This window comes from Dasypus novemcinctus, chromosome 3, assembly GCF_030445035.2.
Source record: "Dasypus novemcinctus isolate mDasNov1 chromosome 3, mDasNov1.1.hap2, whole genome shotgun sequence".
Classification (NCBI taxonomy): domain Eukaryota; kingdom Metazoa; phylum Chordata; class Mammalia; order Cingulata; family Dasypodidae; genus Dasypus; species Dasypus novemcinctus.
In genome coordinates, this window is record NC_080675.1 from 87,916,649 (window position 1) to 87,932,165 (window position 15,517).

Genomic DNA, 15,517 nt, shown 5'->3' on the forward strand with positions numbered 1-15,517 from the left:
AGAATGATAGAATTCAGAGATCAAGACTGTGTGGTAAGACAGTCCATTAATCATCCAGATGACAGTTACTGCACTGAGAAATCTAAATTATATACCACAGGGAATTTTCTCCCATTTTCTCCATTATTTAGGACTAAATGTAAAAAGGAGACATCAAGAAATTCCTGGTATGACACCCTTTAATTAAGAATGATTTCCCCAATTTGTCCTGCATCACCAGAAGATAATCCAAGGGAGAGTGTCAACCCTTTGTTAAAAACCAGATGCCTGAAGGACATAGCAGCAGTTCTGAAGATTCAGTACTTAAAAGTATGAAGGATTAACAGAAAACACAGGTGGAAGGTTGAAACCCTTGTTCAAGCAGTGAGTACACCAACACCACATTTTGTTATTAACCTGGAAAAAAAGTTGGCAAGTTAAAACACAGAAAATAAGTGATTCTATTTGGAATACATTTGGCTGCAAATAATAGAAAATGCAACTATCAGTGAATTAAACTTGGAAAGTATTGTTTCCTAATAGTATGAAAATGCTCCTTCCAGTATTAATCTATATGCCAAGCAAACAGAAGAAGGAAAACAGAAGGAATTTGTGACTTTTTTTTTAAATTAGGGAAACACTGATACTCTCTGAAGCCTCTTGTACCATTTCCTTTATAGATTACTGGCTGTAACTCAATCACAAGGGCCATATCATTACTACCTCAATTTAGGATCCTCTTAGAAAAAAAGAGGACCGTAGATATTGGGTAGAAAACTGGATGTGATCTCTAAAGTGAAATTCCATTAACTTATCTAGAAAGCAGTTGAATATTTTAACAACAGAACAAGTGCTCTATATTGGACTTGGGCACTTTATATATGTATTATAAAGTAATATAATAAGAGTTATGTTTCTATAAAGAATGTAGTTTTTAAATACTTGCTCTTAATTAAAAGTGTATTTTGTTAGAAAAAAACAAATTTTGTTGCACAGTATTATCATTTCCAAAGATTTTAACAAAAAAATAAAAAACAAAAAACGCCGTGAGGAAATTTTTCTTCAGATGTCTCTATTTCACAACATTTTGAAAACATAATAGCTATCAGAAAATGTAAATGAAATCTAGGGCTTTAGTAAGCCTCTGTTTCACATTCCTTGCAGTGATCACAGAATCTTTATTCATATGATCTTCTTACTTAATCTTGCCATTATTACTCCCATGATGTAATTCTTCCTTTACCAGAAATTTTTAATCTCCCTGAGGGTGCAAAGCTATTTTTATCAGGGGTTATATTTCTTTAAGAAGATGTCATTTTGGTTTTACTACATGGTACATATCAGATGAGGGCCTTCTTCATCTATATATCCCTGTATCATCTAGCCAACACTCAGAAAAGCAGGTTTTTAACATATATGTATAAATAAATGAATCTGAAGAATACTGATGATTTCGGCCCTTCATCAAATTTAGGATTTTGTAAATTCTACCAAAACATAATTTCAGCCTTGATCTAGATCTGGACTAATTTTTATCTTTATGTTGTTGTTTCTCCCTGTGTGACTTATTTTTACATTCTAGTAACATTGTATAACCCAGGATATTTTGCAAAAGACAAAAGAAGCTTTACCTTTTGGGATTTGTTTTCATTTCGTTTTATTTTTATGTAATGTACTTGTAATGAGATGGAAAAAAGAATCTATATTCAGTTGAGAAAAATGTTGTGTCTCTCTGTTTTTTTCTAACAGACTTTGATCTCAATTTGAAAAGAGAAAAAGAGATAAGCAAATAAATAGCAATGCTCAATTTTGATGCAGGTGATAACATTTCATTTTTAAAAATATATTTGACATATTCCAACCTGGATTCATGCGATAGGATGAATAATGTCCCTTCCCCCACAAAGATGCCCATGTCCTCATCTCCAGAACATGGCAAACAGACATTTGGATACAAAAAAGATACAAATTGTTTTTAATAATTTGTGGTTATAAATTAAAGATCTTGAGATGCGGAGATTATATTGGATTATCTGAGCAGACCTAATATAATCACAAGAGTTCTTATAAGAATAAGCAGGAAGATTAGAGTCAGAGAGAAAGACTTGAAGATGCTGCACTGTTGAATTTGAAAAAAAAGGAGGGAGTCATGAGTCAACAAATGAAGATGGTCTTAGAAGCCAGAAAAGATAATGGAATTGATACTCCACTGGAGTCATCAAAAGGAGCATAGCACTATTGACATGATTTTAGTTCAGTGAGACACATTTTGGATTCCTGACATCCAGAAATATAAAACAAAAATTTTTGTTGCCTTAAGTTACTACAGTTATTTATGGTGATTTGTCCCTATTACAACTAATTAAAACACTATCTTTTGTATGGTATATTGGATATACAACCTTGCCCCTCCTCCTCTCAGTTTCTCAAAATGTATGGGGCATTGGCTGTGTTTTTATAACAAAAGCTAAAGAGGACCTAAAACCTGTGCAGGGTCAAGGTCAGGGATTCTTCTGTCTCTGGTCAGGTCTGTTCTTTTCCTGATTATGTTCCAAGTATAGCGCTCCAACCTGTGGGTTGCAACTGATGTTATTCATTATCTGGTGTTGCTTTGCATCTGACAGGACTTAATAATGACCCTTGCTTTTCTTAACCTCTCTGATTTCTGCTGGTGAAGCCGAGTCTGCCAAACCATAACCTCATCAATACTCTAATATATGTTATGTCACCACATAACCTGCCCTGAAATGCATTGTTCTTTTAGGAATGGCCAAGTCCATGGCAACCCCATTATTTTGCATTCAGCTACAGGGAATACTTTGCATTATTCAGGTCAGATGGGACTTGAAAGGAGCTAAGAGAAACTGAACTTGAGCTCCCCCTCTGCTTAACCATATTATATAATGGAGTTCACTTTGATATGACATTTTTTTCAATTTGGTACAGAAAAGTCTAGGAGGGATCTTTTCCCAGAACTCAAACATGAGCTTAAGGAGTTTCTCCTTGGGGAGATTCCTGAAGTGTTTGAGCCTCCTAGTTTCCAAATTAATTTGACAGGGATAAGCCACTCCCTCTTTGCAGGCATCACCACTAAAGGCTGTTGATAGTCCCGTTAACAAAAGATGAGTTCAAAAGGAAAATATAAAATATTTGAATAGTTTAAGCAATATGCAGGAACAACTTTAACACAGAGAGTAAGGGTTCTTATTTGCCAAATAAATATAGACTTGGGGGAAGAGGTGACTACTGGATGCAAACTATAATAATGTTGTGTATGTTATATTTGAAATTTGTAAATAGGTGAAAAAGATCTCAGTGAATGACTTGAAGAACAGCAAAGGCAGTCAAATCATGAATTGAGCTGAGATATCGTATCAAGTAACCCTCCAGACATACATTAGCAAATGATCAGAAAATGTAAAGACTGAAGGGAACACAAAGAAATTGGAATTTAGAAGGAGAATTATGAATATTGACCCAACAATATGAGTCACAGAATAAAAGTAAAGAGTAAACAAAAGAGATAAATATTTAAATAATAACTGATAATTTTCAAAAATTGAAATCATAACTTCGGTCAAAAGGGCTCAAAGCGTACCAAACAGGATACATGAAAAGTAACATCATAGTGAAATTCAAAAACATTAAAAACTAAGAAAAAAAATACTAAACGCTTCCAAGTAATTAGATTTGTTTATCTAAGAGATGGTTTTGCCCATTCAGAGCTTTTGAATTTATATGTACATTTTAAATCAACTTTCCATTTTCAACAAAAAATTGAACTGGGCTTATGATGGGTATGTTTTAAATTTATACACCAATTTGCATCAACATCAGAATTGTCAGTTTAATGACACTGAACTTCACAATCCATTCTGGTAACTAAAAAATGGTAAGAGCAAAGATATGCTTTGTTCACAATCTTGCCGGAAAACATTTTGTCTTTTACAATTAAATATAATGTAGTATAAAGTCAGTGGTGAATTTTTTATAGGCTCCTGCTATCAGTTTGAATAAATTCTAGTTTGCTTCTGGTTTTTTGAGATACATTATCATGAATGTGTCCTAAATTTTACTAAACTGTTGGAGTTTTTTTTCTGTCTCTATTGAAATGATTACAAAATTTTTATTTTTTATTTTGTTGATATGGAGAATTGTATTTTCTGCATTTTTAAAATGTTATACCAGGCTTGTATTCATAGGGTGCAGCCCATGGATATTTTTTTTCATATTTTGTTGGATTTGATTAAATAATATTTTAAGGAATTTTGCATAGTCATTCAATAGAAATACTGCTCTGTAGTTTTGATTATTTAAAACAACTTTGTAAGGTTTTGCTATTAAGCTAATGTTGGCTTTATATAATGACTTAGGAAGTGTTTTTTCCTTCTCTATTTTTGGAAAAGTTTATGTAGGATTGATGTTATTTTTTCCATCAATGTTCGCCGGAATTCGTAATTGACACCATCTTGCCCAGTGTTTTTCGGAGAGTGTGTGCAGTGAATGACAGAAACTTTTAGAGTATTACCTAAATAGCAGACAAGATAAGAGGGGGTTCTTCTAATTCTCTCAGGTCTTGAAGTATGCTTCAAAAAATTCTTATTATGTAGTGAGTATTGTCTGGTTATTTTATGTTTTTCCTGGTTTTTAGCTTGACTGGTGACTGTAAAAATTCATTTCCAAAATGTTTCTTGTGAGATTATCTCAACAATGTCATGAAAAGTGTACCCAGAAAAATTACAGTAATTTCTTCATAAATTGTATAGTTATTTTAACATTAATTTGTGATTATTTGCATATTTGTCTGTCCTACTAAAATGTGTTTCTTAAATTTAAAGGTCTTATTCCTATTTTTATCTCTAATGTCTCGCATATCATTTAGTATCTAGACGTGCCTAATAAATTGTTAGCATGATATTATGGCATAGAAGAAAGAATACTGGATTAATAGGAAACTACTTTAGTGTTTTATTTTCCTTTACCACTAACTGATTTTAAGTTGAGCAAGCCATTTACCTTTTTGACCCAAACAATTTAATTTTAGATGGTTTTGGTTGCTTGATTTTCCATTTCTATAATTCTGTTTTACTTCCTGTATCTAAACCACTATAATTTTCTTGCATAGCAAACTTACTTTAAAAAGAATGTCCAGGGACATGGAAGTGGCTCAAACAGTTAGCCACTTGCCTACCACATGGGAGATACCAGGTTTGGCTCCCCATGCCTCCCAAAGAAGACAAGCAAGACAGTTGACGCTGTGAGCTGGCACAGAGAGCTTACACAACGAGATGGCGCAATGAGGAAACACAATGAGAGCCACAATAAGCAGGGAGTGGATGTGGCTCAAGTGACTGGGTGCCTCCCACCCACATGGAAGGTCCTGGGTTTGGTTTCCAGTGCCTCTTAAAAGAAGACGACGAACATACAATGAACAGACACAGAAAGCATACGGTGAGTGCAAACAACAAAGGGGATTAGAAATAAATAAATAAAATGAATCTTATAAAAATAAGTCCAAATTTTTACTTTTAACCAGATGTCAGATAAATAATCAAATATGCTTTGAAATACCGGTTAACTAACATTATCTTCCAAATAATATTTGTATATTTTTTTAGAGATTTATTTTCATTTATTTATCTCCCTCCCCCGCCCCCCGCCCCCATTGTGCTTGCTGTCTGCTCTCTGTGTCTGCTCATCTCCTCTTTAGGAGGCCCAGGAACGAAACCTGGGACCTCCCATGTGGGAGAGAGGTGTTCAATTATTTGAGCCACCTCCACTCCCTGCTTTGTTATGTCTCTCATTGCATCCTCTTTGTGTCTTCTTTTGTTGCATCAGCTCACCATGCCAGCCTGTTGCACCAGCTCACTGTCTTGCTTGTCTTCTCTCCAGGAGACACCCAGGATGTCCTGTATGGTAGGTGGGAGCGCACTCTCTTGAGCCACATCCCTGTCCTTTAGTACTTATTTTTAAAGCTGCACTGATAATTTTTGTTATTTAAGACTTTTAAAACAACATTTAGTAACATTTCTCTGATTTTCATCAGTATATTAAAGATTTACAAGTTATTGCATTTCCCTTTTAGATTTCTACAGTAACATAATTAATTGCACATCTTTGTAGAAGTAAAAAATAAAGATGGTAATGCTTCCTTTCTTTGACTTATAATTTTCCTCCTCCCTTATGAAGTTTAAGAACCCATGAAGGTAAGACAAGAATTTTAATTGCCAAAAATCCCAAAGGAAAACAGTTAACTTGCTCAATCAACTGGATGAGTCCTTGAATATACCGGGAAGAGTACCAAGTTTATTATCTTTAAGCAATAAAAGTTTCAAAGTAAGAATATAAAGGAAAGTTTGTTGCAACAAAATATGTTCAGGTAGAAATAGTTTTACAAAACTACTTCTAAGGTTGAAAAGGTACCATATACAGCATAATATCTGTCATTGTTCTAGGCAATACATTTTAAAAAAGAACTCTGTAGATATTAATAGATTTTTTTATTATTTCCCCCTGTTCTGAGCAAAAGTAATGGTGCATATTTATGTCTCATTACCAAATATTACACAGTGCTACTCTAGACATTTATTATTTTAGCATTCTCTTTTATCCCACCATAACGTGCTCATCAAATGCCTTGGAGATATAATTAAGAATATTCTAAAACTTAGCTTGTTCTTGCTTAAGTATTTGGATTTCAGAAAAACATCATGTCATTTGATTTTAATGTGTTTCATATTTATTAGAAATGGCATAGGCCAGCTTTCCATTTTATACATGTATGATAATGTTAAGAAAATGATCTTAGTGATTTTATCAATTTGGGTCCAAAAAGGGAAAGAAACCACAGAGCAATTTGAACTGGAAAAGAGAAAGTAGTATAACAAATTAATAAATAAAACTGGGGACAAGAATCATGAAAGATTAGCAAAGAGAATCTCAACTAAATAGGAATAATAGATATAAATAGTTCCATAGATGACTCCGAAGAGAAAACCCCTAGGATTGTTTAGTTTTCTGTGAAACTTCCTCACAAAGACTTGGTTAAATCCTAACCCTGATCCATGGATGCGAACTCATTTTGTAAATTGGATCTTTGAAAATGTCATTAATTAAGGAGAGGTCAAAGTGTATCAGTCTGTGCCTTAAATGAAGATTACTGGAGTACTTAAAAGCAGAAGAATTTTGGACACAGTAGGAGGAGACAAACATGGAAAAAGATGGTCATGTGATGGAAATAAAGATTGATTTATATAGATTGTCAACAAGCCACCGGCAGAACACTACAGATGACAAAGAAAGCATGGCCCTACTGACACCTTGATTTTTGGACTTCAATCTTCCAAACACGTGAGACAATAAATTCCTGTGGTTTAATCCAACAAGTCTGTGGTATTCTGTTATATCTGGATGGTACGTTAACACAATCTAGATAAATTTCCAATAAAGGTTCTAACTATAGTTTCAGGCAAAACAGAAAGATGTTCTGAAGTTTGGTAATTTTTCCTTGCAGACATCAGTGCTGGCTTATTGTCAAATTGGCATCACACCAATACCTTCAAAGCTCTTATTCTGGAAAAGAAGCCGGAAACGACATTTCCAGTATCCTTTTACTCATATAATTAACTACAGGTTAGAGCTGGCCAGCAGGAGATTTTTCATGAGATTTCAAAAGCAGAAGAAAGGAGGACATTATTTCGGAGGCTGTCATAACCAGATGCTTGGGCCTCTAGTGAGAACTGTAGTGTCCACATGACTTCTTAAGAACCACCTCTTTACAGTGGTAGCTGCAATAATTTGCAATAACTTCCTGAGATACTGGTGGATTTCAGTGGCTTCTTGCCTACATGGTTCTTTAGATTCACCTACCTTGGTGCCTCAGGCTGAGACTACTTAGTGGTAAGTTCCCTGACAATTATGCCCCAAAGTCTCCAAACTGTTGTGTTAGACTTTAATTCCCTCTATTAAGACCATATTACTTGTACTGCAGAGTGTTTTCTGCTTCTTGGAATAAATTCTGATGAATATCACATTCCTGCCAGCACCTGGGTTTCTCCTGCTCCAACTGGAACCTGTCGCTCACTATACCTGCTGCTCGACTGGAGTAACTGGAATTCCTCTGTGATCATTTTGGGAAATTCACCTTCCATTTATAAATGCTTGAATCCCTCTTTCCTGGTTTATATACTTAAATATTTTCTTTGTATGCGTATTTTACTGTAATGCATCTACCAGAATCTTTTGGAAAATAATTGCATGAAAGATACACTTTCGTCTGTTTGCTTCTACCCCCATGGACTACAGGAAATAATTGTATTCTCTCTTTATATTGATAGTTTAGTCACAAAATTTAGTGTAGGAAAGCTAGTGCTGCATTGTATTCTAAATTCCAATGTGCCCAATCCTTTTTATGTCTCCACTTTATTTTTTGTTTCTGTTTTTCTTTAAAGAAGCACTTAGCATTTCTCTTTGTCCCTGGAGTTCTGAAATTGCACAATGGTATGTCTTGCTGAGAGTATTTTAAAAATCAGCTTCTTTGAGGTGAAATGTATACTCAGTAATACATTCAGTCATATTCTCATATTTTAAGTGTATGATTCAATAAGATTTGGTGATGTATAATCATGTGGCTATCCCCATGATTAAGAAATAGAATATTTTTACCATCCCAATTTATAACAATAGATTTGACTTTTCTAGAATTTCATGTAAATACACAGTCTTTTCTGTCTAGCTCCTTTAACATAGTACAACACTTTTGAGGTATCTTCATCTTTTGTTTTATTGGTAGTTTGTTTCTTATAACAGCTGAGTTGTATTATAGGTATGGATATATTACAATTCATTTATTCATTTATAAGTTGATATATATTTGAGTCATTTCCAGTGTTTCTGGTTATTTTGAATAAAGCTATCATGAACACTTATAAACACATATTTTTGCATGACATATTTCCTTTTCTCATGGTTATATGCCTAGTAGTGTATTGATGTTTAACTTAAAACATACCATCATTCTGATTTTCAATGTGTCTACACCATTTTGTATCCTTACCATTGTACTGGGAAATTAACGGCCTTAAAATCTGAAAATCCATGCCCTTTGGTTTTAGTATGTTATAACATCATGTCTTCTAATTTCCTTATTTTCCCCCCTCTATTCTCTCTTCACAGAACTCCAATTAGTTGGACACTGGACTTTCTGTGTAAGTACTGTAATTGTATGCATTAAAAGTCCAATCAGAGAGGAAATTTCATGAGAATCTATAGTATTTTCTACCCTCTTGGGATTGAAAGTTCAGACAAGGAAGTTCTAATTCAAAATTTATGTCAAATCAAAATTTTTGCTTTTCCATAAGGGAACCATTACTATTTCCCCCATAACAAAAACTGTACAAAAAAAGAAAATAAAAGAGTATATAATATTTTATTTTTATAACAAGAGAAATATGTTAATATTGAGGGGTATTTATGCATATGTATACATATATACTTATAAATACACATATGCACATTCAGATGCTCACAAATGACATATTTATTATTACATTTTATTTGGGTTTTTTAAATTCCAACTCCTATTCTATAATGGTATTTGCCTTTTGATGTGTTTTTTAAAAGACATTTTCTTAAAATGTGAGTATAATGTCTATGCTCTGCTTCTTCAAAACAAATAAAAACAACTCAGTAACAGCCATTTTCATAGAAGAAATATCAAACTTAAAAACAATTAAATAGATTAAAGCATATTTTTAAGAGATGAGCTTATTGAGAGCTTGGGGAGCTAAATACAGAATTTCCATTAAAATGACTGAGAAATTGTGCATGAAGTTTCCTACTTGCCTTGATGAACAATCTGCTTTTCCTATTGAATTTGAAGAAAGGGAATAATTCCTTAGTTTAAAGAGTACCTGGCAATCTTGCCAACACAGATATTCTCTCACTTTTAGTACGAAATGTTTATGAGTTTTTCTGAAGTTCTAACTGAATAACAGGTGTACCTGCTTTACAGTTCACTCCTATATGCCTTCTTGCTCTAGTGCAAAGTGTTTTTCTGTTTTCTAGAATTATGAGCAGTCTTCTGTTATACAGCTTCACCCTAAGAGTTTATTATCTTTTTCATTAAACTTAAGGAAATTCAGTACATTGTGTTTCTTGACTTTCTTGGTAAAAGGAGTCAGATTTTTCTTGCACAAAGTTGATTACTGGGAAATAATGTATTAGAAATTTATTACACACAAAAAATTAAGGAAGAAAAAATTGTTTTTAACACATTTATTCTTTGCTTTCCTTTGGGAAAAATTCAACAATTCCTGACACCCCAGTATAACACACCAATGTTTAATGTATAGACAGGGATATTGACTTCTTGATATTTCTTCCACACCATGAGTGGTTTTTTATTTTTAAACAAGCAAAATAAATTAAATAAGAACTATGTATGAAACCAATTTATCCCAGGTTTTCTTGACCGCATGATTAAATTGAAGTGTTTACATGAAGAAGACTGATGCCTTATTTTCAACAGTTGGTGACTCTACATTAAACCTTCAATGTGGAATCATCAGTTGTAGATAGCTCCTTGGTGCACCTGAATTACCAGAATTTGTAACTCAGTGGTAGACAGTTTCACCACACTTCCTGTGTAGATGTCTGCATCTCTCAGCTCTTCTGTTGGGGGAGGTCTTTACCAGGCATTGAAGGAAATTGCTGTTGAGCCCAAATAGAACCTAGAAAAATGAGGAAGTCAGTATTGTAGGGGTATCCATCAAACAATGGGGAAAAATGTTGGTGGCTAAATGCTCCAGCCTCCTGATTCTCTGGTGGGACAATTTGGAGGTGTGTTCCATATAGTCTTTCAGAGGGTTCCCTGTGTGTTTCAGCTCTGATTGCTCACATTGATAACCTGCTCGTTGTTACATGTTCTTGGGTTTTCTCCATCACCTGTTTCATGTTCACTGGCCCTTACTAGTACTGCCTTCGATTACATTTTAAATGAACTACTTGTACCCAAGCCCTAGCTTCAATGTCTGCTTTAAGAAATACCTAAATTAATGCAACTATAGAGAATTACCTCCCATTATTCTTCCATAAACACTGAAAAAAAGAAAATAAATTCTTAATAGAAGCAATGTGATATTTCAATGGAAGAATTTTAACATGTATGAAGACTCATTTCAATTTTTAAATTATTTTTGGATGAATATTTTGGATAAACATGTTGATTATTAGTTTTAGTGACATAGTCCTTAAGTTTGTGCTTTGCAAAAAGCAATATTGAAGTGTATGTATGAATGATCTCATTTAATTATTCTGAAGATCAACGTTGGTTCTGGGTTTAGAGAATTGTTTTTCATAGATTCATGATTTTATCCCAGATAATTCTGTATATATTGTAGTTCTGAGTCCCTGTGATATATCTGACTACTCACTATGTTCCAGTCACATAATTAATTTCCTGAGTTGTTTTCTTTAATGCTACTACTCAACCCCATTTTTTCATATATAAAATTTCTTAAGCATGGATTACATTCCTACAAACTAGTTTTGAAGTATGTGTCTGAAATATCACTCTTCCCCCTAATTATATTGAGATGATAAGCATTCCCAACTAAAATCCAGAACTGCAATATCATGTTGTCAAATTTCATATGCAATAAAAGTTTGTGAAATTTATCTTGCTGTATTATAAATTTTTTCTTAATGATTACATTGATAGTAACATCTCCTTATTATCCCTTCCATCCAATTTGATATATTTAATAGTAATATGGTTTAATCCTAAACCATATTAGGATATTTAACTTGTTCTATTCAGGCTTCTGTAGTTTGTCACAACCTAGACCATTAAAATGAGTAGAAAAAATGTTTAAAAATTTTCAAGAGTGGCAACATTTTTCATAGATGACTATTGATTATACCTTTAGTTATGAACAGAGGGCATATCTCAGTTTTGATGAAAATAATTGTGAAATTGACAGAAAATCCCAAATTATAGTGGCATAAACAAGATAGAATCTTTTTTCTCCCTTCTCTAAAATTCTGGAAGGGTGCAATCCAATCTCCATTCAGGTCAGTCTCCACTTTTCTGTTTCCATGTCATGGTCCTTGTTTCATCGTTCAAGTAGGCAGCATCAAGCATTCCAGTCTGTGTTGTGGAGAAAAGGTTAAAGACATAATAGAGTGAATAAGAATGCATCATTTTTCCCTAAGGGAGTTTTCCAGAAGCTGATGTGCAATATTTTAAATCCTCTACATTAGTAGAACTTGCTCCTATGGTTATAGCTGAATATGAGAGAAACTGGGAAACACAGTCAGTGTGTTGGCTGGATATTTTCCCAAGCTAAACTTCTATCACTGTGGAAAACTACAGATGTTGGGGAACATCTATTGGCCTCTTGCATATCACTTATACACCATATTCTTCCCGTCAATTCTTTAATATACCTCAGTAGAAACTAACATATATAGATAAGTACTGGGAACAAGAAATCCATGCTTGTGAATGTGTAGGGGTGTGCTCCACAAACCTCGGGATCCTTTGATAATAGAAAATAAACTATCAAAAATAGGGCAATAAAAACAGGAGAAATTTCTCCATGAATGGATACCCATTTTACTTTTTCACTTTTTTCTTTGTTGTGTGTTTATAGAACATTCATATATGAAATACAGGATTTCATATATGACTCCACTTCCGGCACCTTGCAATGGTGTAGAGTATTTACTATAATTGGGGATAGAACATTTTAAAAGTTGCACTATTAATTAAATTCCATGGTATAATTTAAGGTTCACTGTGTGGTGCAGTTTCATAGATATTTTTTAAAATTTTTATTGTGTTACTATATATACAATCCAACATTTCCTCTTTTAATCACTTCAGATACATATTTCAGTGCTGTTAATTACATTCACAATGTTGTACTACTATCCCCACCATTCATTACTAAAACATTCCCATCATTCTAAATAGGAATCATGTACATTTTAAGCCTTAAATTCTCATTCTCTATCCCTTCCCTGTCCCTTGGTAAACCTATATTCTAGATTCTGACTCTACAAGTATGCTTATTCTAATTGTTTCAAAACAGTGAGAACATTAAATATTTATCCTTTTGTGTCTGGTTTATTTCACTCAACATTGCATTTTTGCAGGTCATCCATGTTTTTGCAGGCATCAAAATTACATTCCTTTTTATTGCTGAATAATACTCCATTGTTCGTATATACCACATTTTGTTTATCCATTCATCTGTTGACGGACACATGAGTTGCTTCCATCTTTTGGCAATTGTGAATAATGATGTTATGAACATCACTGTGCAAATATCTGTTAAAGTCTCTGCTTTTAATTCTTTTGGGTATATACCTGCTGGCAGGATTGCCAGGTCATAAGGTAGTTCTATTCTTAGCTTTTTGAGGAACTGCCAATCTGTCTTCCATACTGACTGTACTGTTTTACACTGCCACCAACAATGAATGAATATTCCTATTTCTCTGTATCCTCTCCAACAATTGCTATTTTGCTTTCTTTCCCAATTGAATGATCTTTGCCACCTTGTCAAAAATGAGTTATCAATGTGAGTGTTGATTTCTGAGCTCTAAATTCTATTCCATTGGTCTATATAGCTGTCTTTGTGCCAGCATCATGCTATTTGGATTACTTTGGCTTTATAATACGTTTTAAGATTGGGAGATATGAATCCTCCAACTCCATTCATTTTTTTTTTTCAAGATGACTGTAGTTTTTCAGGCCACATATTTCTTAAGTGAATGAGTAGAAGTGATTAGTTACAGGCAGCAAATACCAAAAATGAAATGTGGGAAATTGCCTGGGTAATTGGGAGTGTTTATGAGATTGAAGAGGGAATAAAAAGATACATAAGAACTTGCAAAGGCAGATTTCATATTCTTTCACTATTCGTTTTTTGTATGTTTTAAATGGCATCGAAGAATTTAGGATAGATAGTGATAAAGAAGCTACATTTTTTTTATCATGGTAAAATATGCATTACATAAAATTCATACTGTTAACCATTTTAAGGTATACAATTTAATGGAATCTTGTATATTCACAATGTTGTTCCACCATCACCACTATTTAGAACCAGAACATTTTCATGGAAGCAGTCAATCTCTCCTCACCCCTTTTTCTCAAGCCCCTGGCAAATAATAATCTGCTCTCTGTCTCTATTCTGGATATTTAATATTAATGGAACCATACAAATTGTGGTCTTTTGTATTTGACTTTTTAACTTAGAATAATGTTTTGCTTTTTTTAAGATTCACCATGTTGTAGTATCAATACTTACTTATTTTATGATTGAATATTATTCCACTCTTATGGAAATATCACATTTTGTTTGTACATTTATCAGTTCATGAACATCTGAGTCGTAGAGCTGCTTTGGACACTCATGTCCAAGTTTTGGTTTAAACACATGAATAGTTTTATGTTCTTTGGAGGTATATATCTAAGAATGGAATTGCTGGGTCATATGCTAAGTGTATGCCTAACATATTAAGGAAATACCAAATTGTTTTCCACAAAGCTACATCGTGGTTCAAATTAATACCTTAGAGAATCTTTAGTTTCATTTGTAAAATGAATTTTAGTAACATAGAGGTGTTTTTACCTATGTTCTAAATTTTTAAAATTGCAAAGTTTTTTTTTTTTAATCATAGCAGCTTTGTTTGTAATAGCAAACACAGGAAAAAAGCCCAATGTCCCTCAACAGGTGAATGTAAACAAAATGCGGTATACCCATGCAATGGAGTAACACCTGGCAACAAAAGGAATGAGCTATGGACAGAAAACAACATGGATGAGTCTCAAAGTAATTGAGTGAAAGACTACAGAGTCCTGACAGAAAGGGAAGAAATACTGTATTGACACCATTCTTTTAAGATTAAAGACAAGGCAAACAAATCTACAGGGACAGAAAGTTGCCTGAGGATGGGAAGGTCTCCTCGGGGCTGCTGTAATATGTACTGCAAACAAGGAGGCTGAACACAACATAAATCTATTGCCTCCCAGTTCCAGAGGTTGGAAGTCTGAAATCAAGGTGTCGGCAGACCTAGCGTACTCTCTCTCTAAGGCGATGCTTCCTCACCTCACCAGGGCCTTATGGTTGCTGATGATCTTTGGGTTTCCTTCCCCCTGTGACTGTTTGTCTTTCCTCCCTTTGAAGTTAAGAGATCATGGGTTCCTCTAGTTTCTTAGCTATGTTGTGTAAAAAAAATTTAAGAGCATGCCTGTTTAGTTAGACTAGTAATAAATCTATTATGATGCAAGTTGCATTCCTCCCTTATGTTTGTTCATTTATCAGTCTTGAAGATTTTGGGATGGTGATGCCCACTCTGCTTCTGACTGAGAGGGTCTGAGATCCTATGGAGGAGATGGATGGAACTATTGTGTTTGCAGTTGTAGATAATCTCTGTTTTTCAGGATGTGTATTGTCCATTGCCATCCTTTTGTTTGTTGTTCTAGGTGAGTGTGATGAACTGGAGAGTAGGTGTTGGCTGCAACTCTGCT